General features: G+C 44.6%; 1 pseudogene across 1 annotated transcript; it reads left to right on the plus strand.

Annotated features, from left to right (window-relative positions):
- The first annotated feature begins 1,309 nt into the window (after positions 1 to 1,309).
- Positions 1,310 to 10,133, plus strand: LOC106598752 (uncharacterized; annotated as a pseudogene). Its single transcript, XR_006770267.1, has 19 exons — positions 1,310 to 1,390; positions 1,491 to 1,614; positions 2,215 to 2,357; positions 2,625 to 2,708; positions 2,803 to 2,964; positions 3,097 to 3,196; positions 3,411 to 3,631; positions 4,257 to 4,413; positions 4,590 to 4,801; positions 5,072 to 5,192; positions 5,521 to 5,717; positions 5,824 to 5,938; positions 6,148 to 6,317; positions 6,414 to 6,511; positions 6,653 to 6,783; positions 6,958 to 7,147; positions 9,622 to 9,763; positions 9,844 to 9,940; positions 10,018 to 10,133. The product of XR_006770267.1 is annotated as an uncharacterized protein (transcript).
- The last annotated feature ends 5,170 nt before the right edge of the window (positions 10,134 to 15,303 follow it).

Below are 15,303 nucleotides of genomic sequence, written 5' to 3' on the forward strand. Positions count from 1 at the left end.
GTACAGCCCCCCGCCCAAACCCTCCCCTGTCCTATGGGACTCCCAGTAAGACTCTAGCACTGCAGTGCCTTAGACCGCTGTGCCACTCGGGAGGTGATGGATCATTTTTGGGATGGAAAGTTGGTGGAGCGCCGCAGCACACTGGAAAGGCACGCTGGGAAGGGACAAGAGTGAAATATTTTATATTTTGCCTTTGACAACGTGGGCACTGCTTATCCTGTGCGGCATCAGCGCTCACCTAAAAATCCCATATGTCACTGGTTGAGAGAGATTGTTGTTGTTTTGAGGGCAGAATTATGAGAGGTTTTATGTGTTGTTGGAGGTGCTTCTTGGCCACCTAATCCTGCCTAATGAGTGGGCCGGCCCTGGCTGAGAGAAACTCAAATATCAGATCACACAGACGTCTGGCTGTGACATCATCTCTGACTGTGGACAACAACAGGAAGTGACTGACAAGTGAGGGAGCAGTGAAGACCTTCATTGATTTCCTCTTCATGGTCCCAGGTTAAATAAAAACCTCCCAGCTGTATGAGTGTGCACTGCAGACATCTTCCATGCCATCTGGATACATAGGACATGATTACTGTTCCTCTAAAGTAGTTTCCCAAATGTTGGAACAGGGCTGGTCCCATCTAATGGATTCAGACTAGGGTTGTGCCATTTTGCCATACTGACGTCGGGAAGACACTTGAATTGGGCTGTTTTTCAGACGGTTCTCATCAGCTGCCTAACACTGGTAACATCAAAACAGCCCCATACATATTGTAGGAACTTTTGCTTGTCTAGAGAGACAAGTCTTTGAGAGATTACAGTGGAGGAAAACTTTAGACTTTTCCCCTCTAATAACTTTAAAGAGTGAGTTAGTAAATATGTTGTGTACTGTTCTGTCATGCTCGACTCGCTGCTAATCTTGTATGTTTTCGTATACATATCCAGGGATGAAGGCCTCAACTGCAGGACCAGCTTCCCCAGCCCTTATTCTGGTATTGTATATTATACTATTTCAGTTCTTTCATCAAAACAGTTCTGTTCTACAATGGTTAATTTCCTTGGCTCAGGGTAAGTAGTAGCAGGCCTAGAAGAGTCTTATGCGACGCAAACATTTGAGTTGTCTTCTTCCTCCTTTTTTAATCAATCAATCATAATAATTTGTCAAATGCCTTACAGGTTGTTTTGCCTATTGATGGCAGCTGTGGGCATACAAGCACAACAGACGCCTTCTATAAGTATGCATTTTGCACCCTGCAAATTCAAGCACTAAGCGTTTGACAATATCTTTTAGATTTTTAACTAAGCTTTCCCATTCCAGATGACCTCAATGCTGAATGCCTTGGTAACGTTATTCGTCTGAGTGTAGCTCCTCTTTTTGAAGAGGTCGACGCTGTCTTCAGTGAGTTTGTCTCGTATGATTCTCTTTCTCTCCTTTTCATAATTCATGGATTGATATTGTTTGTCAACTGTTGTGTTCACACCATCTCCATCCCTTCCAGATGACACACAAATCATAAACCTGACGCCTGGCCTTGCTACTCAGTGTGGATTCAGCTTTAAATTTGACCCAATGGGGAATGCCATATTTTTGCTTCTCTTCAAAACTGCTTTTCCCAGACCATGGTAACCCTAAGCACTGTAGTGTTTGCTCTAACTTCAAATGGACAGTTTGCCTTTCAGTGTCACTGCAATTGCAACCCCGTAATGTAACAACGTCATTTTATTTAACCTTTGACACGGAGTCATGCTGAGGCCAGGCTCTTTTACAGATGAGCCCTGTATACACAAAGATACAAGTCAATATTTGCATCACTAGATGAAATAATTGAAAACAAACACTTTCTTCAGTAAAAAGGTCCTCAATCAGCCTGAGTTGCCGTGAGAGCATGGAGGTTATTAGGAAGTACGGTGCCAGAAACATTTAAGCAGTTTTACTTAACTCTGTGGATCTCCATAGTTAGCCACCCCTGAGACTGGGTCTGGTATCTCTTACTTCTAAGTTAACGATGAAGTAAGGTACAGCAGAAGTTTATGGAGGGCCAGCCAACTTTCTGATACAGACTGCAGTGATGTGTACTACTGAGCTCTTCTCCTGTAGTGTGGCTTCAATACAGTGGCAGCTGCATTCATATAGCCACAGTCTCTAACTTGCATGAATGTCAACTGAATTATTTGTTTTCTGCTATATAATGAGGCTTTTTTTTTTTTCCCCCTTAATTTTAGGATGATAAGATGTTCAGCTTGGTCATGCAGTTCAGGCTGCCAGGAAACCACATGACTGAAGACCCTGTGTATAGAGTGGGCAAAACCTGTAGCTACACCCCTGGACCTCCCGAGAGATTCTGTGCGACCGCAACTACATGGAGGCAAGTGAGCAGAGCATGCCCCAACGGAGATGTTTACAGTGGAGCTTAAATGATCTGTCTAGAGCTACAATTGTCCAGTGTTTCATTTCTTCTGTGTCTTGACCGTCTCTCAATTCCTCTCGCCTCTTCAAAATGCACATAGGACAACTTTAGCGGCGAGGAATCTTGGCCTATTCTCAGTGCATTTAAGGAGGCGAGTGGACAGATTGCGTTCCTATTGTATGGGAGGGAGAAAATGCATAGGGAATAATGGCCTTTCTTCTCTAGGTGTCTGTCAGAAGGACTCTTCCAGACATCCAAACCGTCCCTGAACAGCCCACTGGAGGCCCGAAAGCAAGGAGAGGAGCTGAGGTAGCCATGTTTCTGTAATTTCACTACAAAATGACAGGATGGCGCTAAACAAAATGTGCGTTTGTTTAATTCACGTTTCCATTTCCTGAGACAGGCTGTTGCTTCAGGATACAAAATGACAGCAGTCGTTTTTAGTCCTAGCAAGAAGGTCATGAATGTGGATGAGGTCCAAAGAAAGGGCTATGCAATAGCCAACACTCCCACACGGCTGGTGTTAAGAAGCCCTCATAATGCAGAGGAGACATACCTCCAGAATGTAAGCTCACTTCCTCCATGAACTGGGTCATGTTCAGTAGAGCAAACGGTGGCCCTACCTGAACTCTGCAACATATTGTTAATACGGTGTGCCCTACTGAACACGGCCCTGGTGTGGTTGCCCCCTGAACAGGTAGCTGGGGTTCCGATGCGGGTGCTCTCAACCTCAACCTTCTTTGAGCAGAAGTGGCTGGTGACTCGCGTAGATGCCACGGCTGTTTGTCCAACACCAGGTTGAGTGTGAAATAATGGACTAACTTGGCAAATTTAAGAACCTATAAACCCATTTCTTAATTGGCTCCAGACAAGACTTTCGTTTGTGTTATGTAGTGTTCAGTTGGGACAATGTCTTTGAATGGGATGAACTTTTTTTCAATAATGGCACATTTGTTTTCAGTTGCAAAATGTTCTGTTATGATGTGCACTTGGCTTCTTGTTTCACTGCAGGGGCAGTGGCCTTTACTCCAGAAGTGATCACCTGGTACATGCCCAAGCACATCGACCCACTTTTCTCCTCTGATGCCTTCACCATGTTGGAGGTGTACATGGGAATTGACGCTAAGAGGCTGGACACTGAGGAAATGGCTGCCAGAAACTACTCGGTTTTAGTCACAGAGGCTCATATTATTGTTGAAATTCCGGTGGGGGCGGTTGGCGGCTATTTCAAGGTCAGTGTTGGATGACTAAAATGTTCCTGTTTAATTTCTAAGTCAAATCTATTTGTAGAGCCCTTTTTACAGCAGCAGTTGTCAGTGCTTTGCAGTAACCCTTTGCCATCTCTCATGGGTAAACTCCTAGAAACGTTGTCTTGTGTAAAATGTTTCTTATTGAGCAATTGTCTGCTTAATCAGGCTAATATACAATGGATCGGTGGGTGTGTATACAGCCTGACACATTGGATTGCAAAATCGTGTGAATGTTGCATAAAATTACATTTAAACATACTCTACCGCTTGAAATTTGAGACCAATATCCACACTAAAGTATTGTTTACCAGGCTTTTTAGGGAGCCGGTAGCTTTGCCACTGGCAACTGAATGCAAGCAACGCTCGGTTACACTCGGCTACTGTTTACATTTGCGTGTCGGTTGCTTTGAAAATGCAAGTTGACAACCATATACCTACCAGCTCTCTAAAGTCTGGTAAACAATACTTTCCTTTGGATATTTTGTCTTTAAATTACGAGCGGCTGGAGGACAAACCACACAGATAACCGGTAGGCTTTTTTTAAAAACCTGTTTTGGCACTCCAATTGTGTATTACAGCCTGAATGCATCACTCGTCTCCCTTACAGAGCCATATTCAGGATGACAAGTACTTTGTCACTTACACCATTGAGCCCATGCTTGAGTTGCTGTGGATCGAGGAGGTCGCACACGAGGACACCAGATACAAAGTCCTCTTCCCTATCACAACACCTCCGATGGCCAGGCCTCCACAAGTTCGCAACTGTGAGTCTGGTTTAGTTAAATGGTGCCTATGGTAATTTGGGATGCCTGGGTTGTTCATTAGGCACAAGACTGAAACGGGGAGGCAATACCCGGACTTCTCCAATAACAAATGTCCATTTTCGACTTCCATTGTACCGCATTTCAAAATGTTTGCCAATGAACAGACACGCCCTTAGACACGGTTCCTGAGCAGGCAGTGTTTGTGCTTGAGTTGGGGACCTTCAACCTTGATGTGGAGCTGCTGAACATCACCTTTCCCACCATGGTGCTAACTGTTGCAGAGTGCAACGCCAGAGGCTTCAATGTTCAGGAGCAGAGATCCCTGGACAACACCTTGAAGACCTTCAGGATGGAGGTGCCCTTCTCAGACCCGGTGGTCTTTAAGGAGGTGTGTTTCTGTTAAATGCAAAGCCACACGCTACATGCCCTAATAAGTGGGCCACCAACAAAATAGAAATGATGGTGCAAATGTACTTTGTATCCCTCATTTACTCAAGTGTTTCCATTATTTTGGCAGTTGTATGCATTCACTTGCCAATAGTGCTTGATTTAGAGGAATGAGGGCAACATTGTTTTAATAGTCCCCATATGTGCTTGGTTGTCACTTGATGTTGACTAGAGTTCTGTTACAACAATGATGCTTTTAACTTCACTACAGAAAAGGGTGGAACAAGGTGTCACAACCTTCACTCTTCAGCTGATCTACGGCCTGGTCGTCTTTCCAGAGTACGCTCCTTTCTCTCACTCTGCCGTTGTGGACGCTGTACTGCTGGACATTGGTATGTAACTGGACTACGCCAAACTACTGTTGAATGGTTTCCTCTCGTTAATGATTGCCCTGAAAGGAAATTGGCAGTGAAAGCCACATGGTGGACTTGAGAGCCCAACTAGCCATACTGTAGGCTTTTCCTACGCGGTCTCTCTACAAAGAAAATGTTAAGCTTTAGAGTATTTGGACCCAGTGTCCTGTTCCTGATTTTCCAGGATCGTGTTTATTCAGTCCCACCGTAGCAAAAGATTTTGCAACCGAAAACAAGGGTTTCTTCTTGGACAAGTTCAAGTCCTGTTTTTTGTGCTTAATGAACACAACCCTGTTTGTCCTTGTAGTGCCACCCTCAGTCACTGGCAACTGTGATCAGGAGAACTTCCACATCACTGTGGACTACAGCAACCAAGAGCCCTTTTTCGTGGTCTTGGTTGGCAAGCGGCTGCTTAACCATGAGCTTGCTCAACAGTATTTAACAGAGGGCGACGCAGACTTCACCATCACGTTGCCCTTCTCTTCGCCGGACGCAGTGTTTGAGGTACGATGCTCTCCCAAAACATGTTAACCTAAATTGCTGCAGCTAGCCTCGCTTTCCTTACCCTGTATACAATATTGGACTAATGAACTCTCCCACTGGTTCCCAGTCGGTTCACTCGTCCTCTGTCAGGAGCAGACTGGATGTGGCTCTGTTGAATCCTTACAACAACATGACCATCAAATACTTTTCCCTGGCTTGCAGCTTCCTCAAAACGCTGACTGGTTGGTTCTCAAACAATTACTTCCGATAAATAGTCGTATGACATGGTTACCAAACCTGGGTTCCTTGGAAATACTGAGTCTAATAGTAGTGCCAGATGGGCATGGTTTGCACTTTTGGTGCTATTCCATTGGTTCTACTGTGCTTGGCAAGCTCAATTAACACAGAATCCAGGTCTGATAGCTACATGTCTTTTGCCCCCCCCTCCAAGAGTGTTTCTCTAATGGGACGATGACTGCGCTGGCGGTGAAGGTGGAGTCTGCTCCCAATCTGAACCCCGGTCAACTGACCCTGAGCGACCCCGCCTGTGGTCCCACCTACAGCGACGATCGCTTCGCCTACTTCCACTTCACTGTCAACTCCTGTGGCACCACCAGGAAGGTAAAATGACTATTACCCTGAGGTGATGGGTACTGTGTATTTACGGACTGTTTGCTTCTGCAGGCTGTAATAAGTCAATTCCCCTCTACTACATAGTTTATCAACAATGTGATGCTGTATGAGAACGAAATCTCCTTGCCAGATGAACTTGAGGTGAAGCTGAATGCCACGACGTCTTCAGAGGACGAATATCAGTGAGTGCATTACGCATCACAATTGTAGCTATTAGATTTTTATAGTTGTTTTTTCTTCCTTCACCAATTGCTCAATACTTGTGCCTCTACTACCAGTGTGTCCACTCCACTGCTTGAAGTTGCCTACATCCCTCTTTTTAGGTTAAAGGTTTCCTGCTACTATGTGGTCAACATCACTCGCACATTGGCCTTCCTCACCAGGCCGCGTGACAACGAGCCTTTTGCCGAGACTGGGACGGGTCGACTAATGGTCAGAATGAGACTCGCTCAGGGTAAGCGTGCACAAATATGATATATTACTAGTAGCGTTTGCTATAAGTGATTAGTGTTCATCGCGGCACAACAGGATATGATAAACGAGCCTTTCTCAATGGACAAGTTCAGATGGTACCTCGCTGTTTTGTGCCCACTGAACACGACCCCGGTTGTCTCGTCCTGTGTTCCAGACGCCTCGTATAACACGTTCTACCAGGAGGAGGACTATCCAGTGGTGAAATACCTGAAACAGCCTCTGCACTTTGAGGTGGAGCTGACCAGGTCCTCTGACCCCAAGGTTGCGCTGATGCTTGACCACTGCTGGGCCACCCTCAACGAGGACCGCGACTCCCGACCCCGGTGGAATCTCATCATTAATGGGTAACTTGTTGTTTTTTGGGCCTAAACAAGTGTTATTCCACAGGTGTGGTTCCTGAGTAATTAGCAACCGATCATGCTTGGCAGGCCATTTACTTTGGCTACCGTGGCTATGCCCCCATCCGTAGGTCATGAGTGGTCACAATGGTTTGAGCATTAAAACAATGTATGCGGTCTGTCACCAGATCTCCACCCAATTTAATTAACACGTATGGGAGATTCTGGCGTGGGGCCTGAGACGGCGTTTCACATCACCATCAACAAAAGATGGAATTTCTCGTGGAAGAATGGTGTTGCGTTCAAGACACTTGTAGAATCTATGCCAAGGTGCATTGAAGCTATTGTGGTTCGTGGTGGCCCTATTAACCATTTTTTTACGCGCATGCGATCACATGTTTGTTATCACTGAGGGGTCCCTGCAGCGTACCATTGGAACAGAACGTATGATGCAACAAACGACTCTAAACCGCATTGTCTGAATAAAACGTTAAGTACATTATACTTACGGTATGCTACAGTAGAAAGGACAATGCGTTACACAGAAAATAAGGCACTTTGATAGGAATGCAATAAATGTGCCAGGCCTGTTCTGACTAGATGTGCAAATGTCTGTATGCTTGGGCTTTCTCTTGAAGGAAAGTTTGGCCGGCTCGTGAAATGGGCTACTTTTGTGAATTAATGAGGCAAAGTTAGACGTTGAAAGGGCCTATAGAAAATTGCCAGGTAGTGTGCCTTGGTTTGAGGTCATCTGTCCACATTTTGGAACAGTGAGTGCATTCTGACATCACGTGCATAAACTAAACTCCCACTGGGGCGACTGTTGAAGATATTTGGAACTCGCGTGTGAAAAGGTTAAGACACTATGTTGGCGTTACCTGTACCTACACCTTTTACTCAATGTTATCCTTTTGGTTTGCTACAGTTCAGTGTTGTGCCGAACTGATGGTCAGTCGAATGGAAATCAAGAGCGGCTGGCAAGCTTAGCTTGCCTTTCCGATTGGTTTTGGGTTGAATTGTGACCTCTTGCGTTTAAAACAGTTATTGCACTAAACATAAAGGATGGTTCACACGCCTGTGCAGCATGGAAGTTAATGTTTGAAACTGAATAGGATCAGTTGAAAGGATCCCCAGAAGTTGATGCCACTTTCAATGTAATTCCCTGTACCTGGGGAATGAGCTAATTGGGAGTTGCTAAACATGAACAAATACCACGGTCAAGTGTGGCAGCATCTTGCTAGCTAAAAAAATGTTACAGCACAGTACTCAAAAGAGTAGCTGGCTGGGTTTGTCATAAGCATTGATTTGGGTGAGCACTTCGCCACAGATGGAAACCGCTGGCCTATTTTTAACTTTGCCATCTTATCTCAAGAATTGAAATTGGGTAACTATATTGAAAGATGACTTTTCTACATTTTAATGGACACTGCAACCTTTGGTAGATGGGCAAATGACACTTTATTTTGCGGGTGCCTTTTCAGTAACTGGATGCAGTGTAGTGAAGCAACTTTATTGGTCAAAACCATTCATTTGGGGGATCGGGTTTGCAAAACGCTATCAAATCATGCAATTTTGCCGTTTTTAGGAAATGGTCGCAAAAACTTAAATTTGGCACCCCTATTTTAATTTGCTCCGCGGCCATGTGGACACAAGGCTCATCTGTCACGGGAGTAACTTTGCAGCTGTTTACTAAATGGTAGCAGTGTGAAAATGTTTTGTATATCATAGGAAAAGACACCACATGTGCATGAAATGGGCAGTTCAGATTTGTCACTTCAAGTGCAACTATATCATACTTGGCTTAAATCGTTGTGCAAAATCCTGAGAAAGCTCTGGCCATCGTCTGTCAGATCAAGTGGATTTGTACTGGTGTGGGCGTTTGTCTCTCTTCACAAATCCCTTTTTGCTAATATCTGGCAGTTAAACAAGAAACCTCCCAAAGATGCAAATTAAAAAGTGTGCCTAAACTGTCAATGCGTCGGTTACTTTGTATAGTAGAGCTGCTCCCTTCACAGAAGTCCTCCACGTGTGAATCCGATGCCGTGGGTGTAGAATTTATTTTGTGTGACCAATTTTTCCGACAGCGGAAGAATTGCATGAAATTCTTAATTCAAATGATTGCGTTGTTGATGATACCGACTGTATATTCGGCAACTTTTGGTTAAACCACGATCAATATTCAGGTAGTCTGACCATTCTGGATCATTTAGATCTCACCACATGAGAATGCATTCATGTCAATGTAATTGAATATACATGTTGGATGTAGAATTGTCTTTTTTCAAGACAAAGGGAAAAGCCTGTTAACAAAGACATTCCTTTAGTTCATACTGGAGGGGGAGAAAGAACCCACTTCTCCTGTAAATTGATCTGATCCTCACAGGACAGTCGTGACACCACCATAAGACTTCGTACACAAGGCGGTTGGGGTTTACAGCGTTTTCTTGTGCCTAACTTAGTCCCTCTCTCTACACTGGCAGCTGTGAGAACCCGGAGGATCCATACCGTGTGGTCTTCCACCCGGTGGTAGCTGATGCCAGGGTCCACTTCCCCCCTCACGTCAAACGCTTTGAGGTCCATATGTTTTCCTTCGCTGAGGATGCGGTTGAGCCGAGGGGCCAGGTAACAAAGTTCACCCAATCTTTATTGGTTAATTTTGTTTGACTGGCAATCATCCCTTTTTTAAAATCTTTGATTCCTAGGTCTTTGTCCATTGTGACGTGGTCATCTGTGATGCCAGTAGTCCCACTGGTGGCCCCTGTAGTGGACAATGTGTGAATCAGGACAACCCGAAAAGAGGTCGGTCTTGTTTTATGCTTTTCAGACCCTGTCAGACCATAACTGAACTAATGGGTTCTCTCTCTCTCTCTCAACAGGTCAACGACATGTCAAAGACCTCTTTGAGGAACATCATTTATATGTTTCTTCTGGATACATTCTTTGGGTGTAATGTCTTGTTCTAACATGTCAAATAAAGTGTTCTATATAACAATTAAGTTTGCTTTACTTGCGCGGCAACAATCCTAACCGTTGGAGCTACCTTAATTGTATCTGATTTGCATTTAACACCACGGCGCATGTACTTTAGTGGACGTAGTAGGCTTGTCATCTGACGTGTATCAATCAACCCTTTTGTAAGCATGGAACTCTGAACCATCCACCGGAGATAAGTGTTGCACACTAATTTCCCGTCTAGGACAAACAATAGGTGTGAAAACAAAAGCTTTCCAATGTCCAGTAGGAAGAACTGACTCAATGTTATAGCAGATGGTGGTTTGCCAGCAGGGCTGTGGTTGGATGCAGGCCCCAGGGAGCGCAGCGGTGTTAATTTTCAACTGAAATTACAACTTTCCTTGATACCTCTCACTAGCTTGGTTTCCATCCAAATATGGACATTTCTTTATTAATGATATGCATGTCAATCTCAAATGGGAAGAGCTTGACTTCATCACTACTTGTTTTTGTAAGAAGTGTTGACAAGCTGAATGTACCGAGCTGTCTGTTTTTTAAAACTACCCATGCATATGCCACCACAGGTCTCTTCACAATCTCAGGATCAGATTCAAAGAAACACCTTACGGAACAGCGGGGACTGTGAAGAGACAGTGGTTCCTCCTTTAAAAGTTGCGGGACTTAGAGGTACCCAGCTTCATTGCTCCAGACCACCACAAGGGGGAGTTGGCGCACTCATTATGCATTTGGGTCCCAAGGTTTTGTTATGACCAATCGTTCCAAAGACGAATTTTGACGCGAGCCACCCTTGCCTTGTGGCGTTCAACGAAGCTGGCTGACAAAACAGATGGAAGGTGTCTTAACGAGTCAAGCAAATGTACAATTTGAGAGGAATATGTTAATGTGCGTCTATATTTTGTCAAAGGTAAATTAGCTAGTGTTAGGAGAATGAATTTGTCTTTTTAGGGACTCCTGAGAACCAGCAAACCAGGCTGTTGTCTTGTGAAACAGTGGATGTAAAGAATCTAGCTGGCTAACTATTTACTTGCTTATTGTGTCGGATTAAAAATGACTATGTAGCCGATCTGGGTATGGACCCTAAAACGTAAAGTTCATACCAATCTATGAAGCCTAGAGTAGAATATATTGTGCCAAGGATGCAAGTCCCCATATTGTAGCCTGTACATTGACTATATTCACTGATCATGTGCGGTTCAGGTATGACAGATTCTTTTTCAGTCATATCAAACGCCATTGTTTAAATGATGCGGTGTCTGCATGCATGTATTACACTTCAACTGTTTACTGCTCCTGGGATATCAATGATTACACATTGTGTAACTATGCAATAGACTAAACATGATTGATTTGTAATTCATATAAAGGGGGGAAAAAAACCCTATGCATATCTGAGGACACCGGCTAGTATTTCAACCAGTGGAGAATATGAAATGCTTTATTGAAGTGTATTTATAATAATACAATTAAAATGCAAGTTCAATCTTGGGCGGCCAGAGCGTTGGACTAGTAACCGGAAGGTTGCAAGATCGAATCCCCGAGCCGACAAGGTAAAAATCTGCCCCTGAACAAGGCCGTCATTAACTGACTTGCCTAGTTAAATAAAGGTAGGCAAATCTGTACTTCAATGCACGTATGGTGTGCATTAGAAGACGAGGTAAGAACAGCGGCAGACGGCATATGATTCATGGATGACAGTGCTACCCTAATATTCTCTCAGCGCAATTGTGATGACCTGTCTCCTAACCTTGGGGGGGCCAGTGACGGGACTGGCTTCCTCTCACATCAAAACATACCTGCAGACGAGAGAGCATGATTAACATGGTCAGTCATCTTAAATCAGGAGGTGAAATGCAAAACTGACCTTGGATCATTAACTCTGGGATTTCAATGTAAAGCATGTCTTTAATAATACTTTGTGTTGACTCAATCAAGTGACATCTCACCTATGATCATTCTGTGCCCTCTGTCAGCCAGTTCAGATGCGGGAGGGGTTCACCAAAACAGCTGATATAACCTAGAGGATTTAGTGGCTACAGAGTACTTTAAGCTGAAAAACAGACCCACGAGGATAATGCCAACAGGTGTCTGCGTCACACAGTATCTTCTTTCAGAGTGTACCTGAAATATTTAAATATAGAGGGCTGTGTTTCTCACCACTTGGTTATTGTGAGGCTAACCCCCAGGGAAATCATGACTTGGCAGCAACAGATAGTCCAGTGAAAATGGCTGTGTTTATGTGGAGTAAATTAGCAGCTGACATCTTAAGGGTTTTGTAATTCATGCATGTGAGACAGGTTCCATGTACAACAAGACAGGCAGACATGGAGAAAAAAAACAGAACAGTTTAATTACCTCTGGTTATGGACACTTTTTATGCCAGCAATAAAGCTTCCACTGCCTGGTCCTCAGGTCAGCTCGCTCTCTGAAAGTAAAGAAAACAATAACTGAGATATGACCGTTCAATCTAAAGCAGCACATGTCATTTTTTAGGATGCGTCAATACAGCCCAGTGCCGCTTACCTGAGATGCCATCTTCGTAGGTGTCCGCTTTGACATCCTTTTTGTGTCGGGGGCGGGAATGTGCTTTCAGAAGAATTATTTGAAAATAAAGGTTTTGCTCTCGACACAAATGTACCTCCATAGCATATAACAATTTGCCTGTGATTAACCACACCTTCATACAAACGTGCTACTGTATGCAGAATTCTTGACGCGCAACTGAAGACGCTGCCCTATCCTGCCAGCACGCCCACAAGCGAGCCATTCGGTTGTGCTAATAGTTGGGCTAATAGCTGAACAATAGACTATTCGACCTTTACTAAAGAGTAGTCTAATAGCCGAGCTAAACCCAACTACACACACAACCCCTCATTCAATTACTCAAACGGTGAAGTGTGAGGAGCAGGAACAGCTATAACCCTCAAACTCACCTCTGGGCCTCAAAGCCAGATCCACTGCATTTCTTCATTGTTCTCCTCTAATCAGGCACTGATCTAGACCTGGGACACCAGGTGGGTGTAATTCATTATCAAATCAAATTTCTTTATATAGCCCTTCTTACATCAACTGATATCTCAAAGTGCTGTACAGAAACCCAGCCTAAAACCCCAAACAGCAAGTAATGCAGGTGTAGAAGCACGGTGGCTAGGAAAAACTCCCTAGAAAGACCAAAACCTAGGAAGAAACCTAGAGAGGAACCAGGCTATGAGGGGTGGCCAGTCCTCTTCTGGCTGTGCGGGGTGGAGATTATAACAGGACATGGCCAAGATGTTCAAATGTTCATAAATGACCAGCATGGTCAAATAATAATAATCACAGTAGTTGTCGAGGGTGCAACAAGTTAGCACCTCAAGAGTAAATGTCAGTTGGCTTTTCATAGCCGATTATTGAGAGTATCTCTTCCGCTCCTGCTGTCTCTAGAGAGTTGAAAACAGCAGGTCTGGGACAGCAAGGAGTCATCATGCCAGGTAGTCCTGAGGCATGGTCCTAGGGCTCAGGTCCTCCGAGAGAGAGAGAGAAAGAAAGAAAGAATTAGAGAGAGCATAGTTAAATTCACACAGGACACCGGATAAGACAGGAGAAATACTCCAGATATAACAGACTGACCCTAGCCCCCCCGACACATAAACTACTGCAGCATAAATACTGGAGGCTGAGACAGGAGGGGTCAGGAGACACTGTGGCCCCATCCGATGATACCCCCGGACAGGGCCAAATAGGCAGGATATAACCCCACCCACTTTGTCAAAGCACAGCCCCCACACCACTAGAGGGATATCTTCAACCACCAACTTACCATCCTGAGACAAGGGCGAGTATAGCCCACGAAGATCTCCGCCACGGCACAACCCAAGGGGGGGTTGGGGGGGAATGGCGCCAACCCAGACAGGAAGACCACGTCAGTGACTCAACCCACTCAAGTGACGCACCCCTCCTAGGGGACGGCATGGAAGAACACCAGTAAGCCAGTGACTCAGCCCCTGTAATAGGGTTAGAGGCAGAGAATCCCAGTGGAGAGAGGGGAACCGGCCAGGCAGAGACAGCAAGGGCGGTTCGTTGCTCCAGAGCCTTTCCGTTCACCTTCACACTCCTGGGCCAGACTACACTCAATCATAGGACCCCCTGAAGAGATGAGTCTTCAGTAAAGACTTAAAGGTTGAGACCGAGTCTGCGTCTCTCACATGGGTAGGCAGACCATTCCATAAAAATGGAGCTCTATAGAAGAAAGCCCTGCCTCCAGCTGTTTGCTTAGAAATTCTAGGGACAATTAGGAGGCCTGCGTCTTGTGACCGTAGCGTACGTGTAGGTATGTACGGCAGGACCAAATCGGAAAGATAGGTAGGAGCAAGCCCATGTAATGCTTTGTAGGTTAGCAGAAAAACCTTGAAATCAGCCCTTGCCTTAACAGGAAGCCAGTGTAGGGAGGCTAGCACTGGAGTAATATGATCAAATGTTTTGGTTCTAGTCAGGATTCTAGCAGCCGTATTTAGCACTAACTGAAGTTTATTTAGTGCTTTATCCGGGTAGCCGGAAAGTAGAGCATTGCAGTAGTCCAACCTAGAAGTAACAAAAGCATGGATACATTTTTCTGCATCATTTCTGGACAGAAAGTTTCAGATTTTTGCAATGTTACGTAGATGGGAAAAAAGCTGTCCTTGAAACAGTCTTGATATGTTCTTCAAAAGAGAGATCAGGGTCCAGAGTAACGCCGAGGTCCTTCACAGTTTTATTTGAGACGACTGTACAACCATCAAGATTAATTGTCAGATTCAACAGAAGATCTCTTTGTTTCTTGGGACCTAGAACAAGCATCTCTGTTTTGTCCGAGTTTAAAAGTAGAAAGTTTGCAGCCATCCACTTCCTTCTGTCTGAAACACAGGCTTCTAGCGAGGGCAATTTTGGGGCTTCACCATGTTTCTTTGAAATGTACAGCTGTGTGTCATCCGCATAGCAGTGAAATTTAACATTATGTTTTCGAATGACATCCCCAAGAGGTAAAATATATAGTGAAAACAATAGTGGTCCTAAAACGGAACCTTGAGGAACACCGAAATGTACAGTTGATTTGTCAGAGGACAAACCATTCAGAGGCAAACTGCTATCTTTCCGACAGATGAGATCTAAACCAGGCCAGAACTTGTCCGTGTAGAGCAATTTGGGTTTCCAATCGCTCCAAAAGAATGTGGTGA

The sequence above is a fragment of the Salmo salar genome, chromosome ssa06 (genome assembly GCF_905237065.1).
Source record: "Salmo salar chromosome ssa06, Ssal_v3.1, whole genome shotgun sequence".
Taxonomy (NCBI): domain Eukaryota; kingdom Metazoa; phylum Chordata; class Actinopteri; order Salmoniformes; family Salmonidae; genus Salmo; species Salmo salar.